The sequence below is a fragment of the Lynx canadensis genome, chromosome X (assembly GCF_007474595.2).
Source record: "Lynx canadensis isolate LIC74 chromosome X, mLynCan4.pri.v2, whole genome shotgun sequence".
Classification (NCBI taxonomy): Eukaryota; Metazoa; Chordata; class Mammalia; order Carnivora; family Felidae; genus Lynx; species Lynx canadensis.
In genome coordinates this window covers 19,773,765-19,779,764 of record NC_044321.2, presented here as the reverse complement: position 1 = coordinate 19,779,764, position 6,000 = coordinate 19,773,765, and the positions used below count along the sequence as shown (strand labels likewise).

Sequence of the window (6,000 nt, the reverse complement as noted above, 5' to 3'; positions counted from 1 at the left end):
CATTTGGCATCATGTACTACTTGTATTGCAAGACATAGCTCGTTTATCAAGTTAAAATTTATTAGAAATGTTTGCTTGTGGGAGCACCTGGGTGGCTCAGTCGGTTGAGCATCCGACTTCAACTCAGGTCATGATCTCACCGCTCCTGAGTTCGAGCCCCGCGTGGGGCTCTGTGCTGACAGCTCAGAGCCTGGAGCCTGTTTCGGATTCTGTGTCTCCCTCGCTCTCTGCCCCTCCCCCACTCACGCTATGTCTTTCTCTCTCTCAAAAATAAATACATATTAAAAAATTTTTAAATAAATAAAAGCTATTAAAAAAGAGAAATGTTTGCTCATCCTGTGGAACACTCGCAAAACAAGTTACTTACAAGGAGTGATGTCTTGCAATATGAGTAGTACGTGATGCCAAACGTCACATAATCACAACTGAGCCAATGGTTCTTGAAATTCACTTTGATACACAAGTGCTTTGGATTATAAGCATGTTTCCCAGAAGGATTATGCTCACAAACCAAGGTTTTACTATATTTCTTTTTTTTTCTAAAATTTTTTAATGTTTATTTTTGAGAGAGAGAGACAGAGTATGAGCAAAGGAGGGGCAGAGAGAGAGAGGGAGACACAGAATCCAAAGCAGGCTCCAGGATCTGAGCTGTCAGCACAGAGCCCGATGCGGGGCTGGAACTCGGGAACGCAAGATCATGACCTAGGCCGAAGTCAGACGCTTAATCAATTGGACCACCCAGGCACCCCGGTTTTACTATATTTCAGATACACTGTCTCATGGGGGAAGTGCCCTTTTGAGGGTTTTTTTGTGTGTGTGCCCACATTCCTTTTGGACGTTTAGGGACCTGGTACTCTCCTAGCTGAGCCCAAGGCGTGGATTTAAGGACTCATGAGATTGGGGAAGAGAGGAGATGGGACAAGCCCCTTTTTTTTTTCTTTTTTTAAAGTCGATTATAATCAATTTACACTTTTTTCAAATGCTTATTTATTTTTGAGAGACAGAGCGCGAGCAGGAGAGGGGCAGAGAGAGAGGGAGACACGGAACCCAAAGCAGGCTTCAGGCTCTGAGCTGTCAGCACAAAACCCAATGTGGGGCTCGAACCCACAGACCGTGAGATCATGACCTGAAGTCAGACACTTAGCCAAATGAGCCATCCAGGGGCTCCTCTTTTTTTTTTTTTTTTTAATGTTTATTTATTTTTGACAGAGAGACAGAGCATGAGCAGGGGAGGGGCAGAGAGAGAGGGAGACACAGAATCCGAAGCAGGCTCCAGGCTCCGAGCTGTCAGCACAGAGCCAGACATGGGGCTCGAAACCACATGCCGTGAGATCATGACCTTAGCTGAAGTCGGACCAACTGAGCTACCCAGGCGCCCCAGGACAAACCCTTTGATATGCTTAGGAGAGGGTTCCCACCTAATGATTACAATTCTGACTTACAGTTGGCGAGAGAAGACATCCCTGTTTAGGGATCTCTAGAAGTCATGTCCTATTTAAAGCGACTGAAGTTTCCTTGTGATGGCTTTAGGTTTTTGCTTTGCTAGAGAATTGGAGGGAGAGTCAAGTTTGTGAGGCAGGAAGTACACAGAAAGAGCTGGAGAAACGTGGAGATGTGATGACAGACCAGAAAGCTAGAGATAGATAATAGGACAGAAGCTATGAGGAGCCATTCCAAGCAACAGGTGACCAGCAACAACCAAGGTATGTAGGCATTAGCCAGGAAGCCTCCAACATTCACGAAGACACGGATTTCCTGTCAGTCATGCAACATAAAGTCTCAAGTTATTCTACTGGGTTGTAAAAACAACAAAGTTGAAAGGCTGGAAAATTTGGGGACTCTCAGATTGCATTAAAAAAAAAAAAGCTTAGGAGCACCTGGGTGGCTCAGTCAGTTAAGCGTCTGACTCTTGATTTTGGCTCAGGTTGCGATCTCTCAGATGGTGAGATCGAGCCCGGAGTTGGGCTTGGGATTCTCTCTCTCTGCCCCTCCCTGGCTTGCATGTGCACGCTCTCTTTCTCAAAAGAAATAAACTTTAGAAAAATATTATTATTGTAGTAATCTCTATACCCAATACGAGGCTCGAACCCACAACCCCAAGATCAAGAGTAGCATGCTTTTCCAACCGAATCACCCAGGCACTGCTCAGATTGCATTTTGAAGGTTCTGTCTGCAATAGGGACCAGAAAAAAAATATTTAGGACAACAGCTACCAACCTGTTGGAATGTGTCAGTGTACAGGTCTTGGTGTGTACCAGCGGAAGTTGGTACTGATTTGGGAGGATGCTGGTGCATCCTGAGGGACTGAGATGGACTGGACCCCAACAAGATGCCTTAAAAACCATCAACAGCTATAAAGCGCCTGTCCAAACAGTTTTCAAGAGGAAAGGGAATGCATACGTAACTTTATTAGAGTTCACTGAAAATACAACTCTTTGATTCCCAGAGATTAAAGTGGGAGCTAGTTACATGAAAAGTGACTACCTTATCACAGACGCTAGGCTTCTGAAAAGCCAAAAACAAAACAAAACAAAAAAAAAACCCAAAAACAAACAAACAAAAAAAAGCGGGCAAGGAAAGGTTATAGAGTATCCTAAATCCTCACAATCCCCTTCCTTGGAACTTCCTTCCAACTCTACCACCATTCTTAGACCAAAGCCTCTAACATGCCTCGGGACATTTCAGACTGCAAGGTAGCAGATTTGAGAAGTATCCTGTAATACTTATGTTAGAGGGCTAGGAAAAGACAGCCTCCCTTTTCCCAGTGGGACTCTACCAGTGTGAAAAGATGCCCTCAAGGTATTTGGGAGCTCCCATTACTTTCCAGTAATTGGTGGGAAAAGTAATTGAATACAGGAATTACCTAGAGGAGTTAGTATAAATGATGTGGTTTTACTTTGCTTGGTGTCAGAGAAGCAGAATGCTCCTTACAGCACTAGACCCATCTATACCCTTTTTTTTCTTAAATGAAAGTGAGGGAGGTATCATAGATCACATATAACTTTTTTTTTTTTTTGAGGAATGGACTCTACATAGTAAATATAAAGATTGGTGAAAAGACACAGCACACAGAAACAGTATTTTTAAAAAAGACGTTTTGGATGTAACGGAATGTCATATATGAGGCCACGTCATGCCATAAGGGGTGTAATGATCACAGTGGTTCATGACATTACTCACTGTAGGTATATATACCAGCTACACACAACACAGACACATTTCAATTCCTGCTTGAATCAAGAACGTAAGTCTCTCTCTGTACAGGTCAGTGCTACACTATGTATACCTCAAAATGTATGTTTGTTGGCTAATACACAAGAATCAAAATTCACCCATTTTAAACGTTCAAGAATAATGTAGGAAAACGCAAATGTTCAAAGTTGAATGTATGTCATTTTAAAGTATATTTTATGGCTTACAGTTTTTTAAAGCTTGTTTTATAGTTTAAATCAGAAAAAGTAAGCTTATTTCCCTATTTCCTTAGGATTCAGGTGATTCTCTATTTTTTCCCACGAACTAGTCTACTTCAGCAAAAAAGTACACCGTGCGCTATCTTGGCCTCTTGGGAAACATGACATGTTTAAGTTTGCTAGAAAGAGATAATGATCGCTTTTAGCCACACACTTCACTGTAAATTCATGGGGATATTGGTGTAGAGAGAAAATGGCGGCGGGGGGTGCACTGGGGGTTAGGGTAGGAGATCCTCAGTTTTAGATTAGAAATGGGCACCGGATAACTTAATTTAAGGTTAGTTGTAGAACCACTGGCCTCCAGCTGTGTATTTCTGTCATTTACAGTTTTCTCACAAAGAGGTTTCACAATAATAAATTTACAAAACAGGCTTTAGTATGGTTCTACATTCTTAAATCAAGTAAGGCGATATATTTAAAAAAACATTAGCTCAAATTCTACAGCTGATTTATTTAAAAAGAATAACCACCCCAAAAATCACTGCTCTCTGAATGTTCGTTCTTGCCATCTTATTTTGACGCAAATAGAACAGCGTTTTTAGATCCGACATTTCTGTGGGGCAGACATGCCGTTTTCTATGAATTTTCCCACCTCTGGGAAATGCATTCCCGAAAGAGTAACTGCTGTGCAATAAGCCAAGTGGAGCTATGACGCAATAATCCCCTGCAAGTTGCTTTACAAAAATGATGTCATTTGGCGCAGAAGTAGTCAATTTTATAAAACAGGTAGGTAGGGCAAGGCTTCCTCCACGTCGTCGCAGACGCCCCCACCCCCACCGTGGTATTCAAGATGCAAAAAGACATTTTCCGGGCGCCCCAACCCTCAACTTTGTCGAGGGTGGGCGCACCCGCAGTAGCTTGAGACCACCGCTCATGCAGACTAAGCGAGACCGCTGCGAGGGGATAAGCACCACCCGGCGTTCCCAGCCCCGACGGCGACGCCACGAGGGAAACCGCGTCGAGCCGAGGCTGCAGTGCAGCGCCCGGCCGCCTTATTCTCTCGGTGGGGCCCGCCGGCGTGGCCGGCTTGAACGTGGGGCCCCGCGGGCGTGGGACAGCCCTGCCCCCACCCCGCTCCCACACCCGCTCCCGCTCCCCCGGCGCCGGAAGTGACGCGCGCTGGCTGAAAGATGGCGGCATTGGCGCTCGACCAGGGGGAAGGTAAACACCCTCCGGGCCGTGGCCCGCGCGCGGGCCCCCTCGAGGCGCCGATGGGGGACGAGGGCGCCTCCGAGGCCTGCTTTCCAACTGTTGCCTTCCCACCCTTCGACCTCCCTACCCGCGTGGCAGGCTTCCGCGTTGCGACGACGGCGCATGGAGCCCCCTGCCGGCGGGCCCCGCCTCCCTGGGCCGGCCCCGGGCGGCTCCCGCGGCCCGCAGGGGGCGCGCGGCCTGGAGCGGCCCCTGGCTCGTGGCCCCGCACGCTCCGCCCCTTGCCCGCCCCTTTCCCGCCTTCCTCCACCCCCGGCGTGGGTGATCCTGAGGCTCGGCGCGCTTCGGGGCAGAAGCCCGGAGACGCCGTCGTCGACGCCGCTACCACCCGTGCTTCTGCCGCTGCCCGCAGCCCCCCAGCCCCTTTCCCCGCCCGTGGCCCCGAGTCGGCCCTCCAGCCGAGCCCCGCCGGGCGCCGCGAGGCCCCTGGCGTTGGCAAGGCCGGGCCCGGCCCCGACGCCGCGCCGCCTTGCGCCTTGTGCCGAGCCCGACTGTCTCGACTCGCGACTCAGCGCTGTCTTCTTTCCCAGGACTGGTTCCGAGGGGGCCGCAGGCGCGCAGACTCGCCCCCCGCCGGAGCGCCCCGGCCCGGCCCGGGAGCGGCGCCTTGTAGAGGTTCGAGGAGCCTGCCGAGTGCCATCCCGGGGCCCGACCGCCCACCGCCTGGCCCGCCGGCCCGCTTCTTCCTGATGCAGACTGCCGTCCACTAGAGGCTGGACAGACCCCCGAGGTGCGTAGCCGCCCCTGGCCCTCCGGCCTGCAGGAGCCCGGGCTTCGTCCGCGTCCCCGCGCTCGGCACCGATTTGGTAGCCTTTTCTGCACAGACCCGAGTCAAACATTTGGTAGACGCCGGGAACTAATTTGTCTTTGAGTTTACTTAAATTGTTTGAAATCTAATTTTTTTCAGGGAGGGGGGGAGAAGGAAGAAGCATAATTCAGCCATTTTTTGCAGCACACAGCTGCAGGTACCATGATTATTTTCTCCCTAACCCGTTCCTTCCCTTTAAAAATTCTGTTTATGCCTGGAATAGAAGTATGCGAAATGCGAGGCATAAAACGTGGAATCAGAAGGTCTGGGTTCGACTGGGTGACGCTGAGAAAATCGCTTACCGATCCTCGGTTTCTTATCTATGAAATCTAGTCGGTAATAGCCACATCACAGGGTAGTGAGGACTATATGAGGTCATATATATGAAAATAACCTATAGCTGTAAAGTGTTGTAAAAATGCAAAGCAATTTTTTAAGTAACCCTTGCCAGAGTGGTTAACGTTGTAGTGGCTAACTGTTGCTGCCTCTTTTTTTTTTTTTTTCTGTATT

The 6,000-nt window shown here is 48.8% G+C and overlaps 1 protein-coding gene across 2 annotated transcripts in view; it reads left to right on the top strand.

The window, feature by feature from the left end:
* The first annotated feature begins 4,986 nt into the window (after window positions 1-4,986).
* Window positions 4,987-6,000, top strand: part of KLHL15 (kelch like family member 15) — a 35,811-nt gene continuing 34,797 nt past the window's right edge. Inside the window, exon 1 of one of the 2 annotated variants that reach the window (XM_030305201.1) lies at window positions 4,987-5,412. The gene's annotated coding sequence lies outside the window, so the exon portion shown is untranslated. The remainder of the gene's footprint in view (window positions 5,413-6,000) is intronic. The other variant, XM_030305199.1, reaches the window with a different exon arrangement.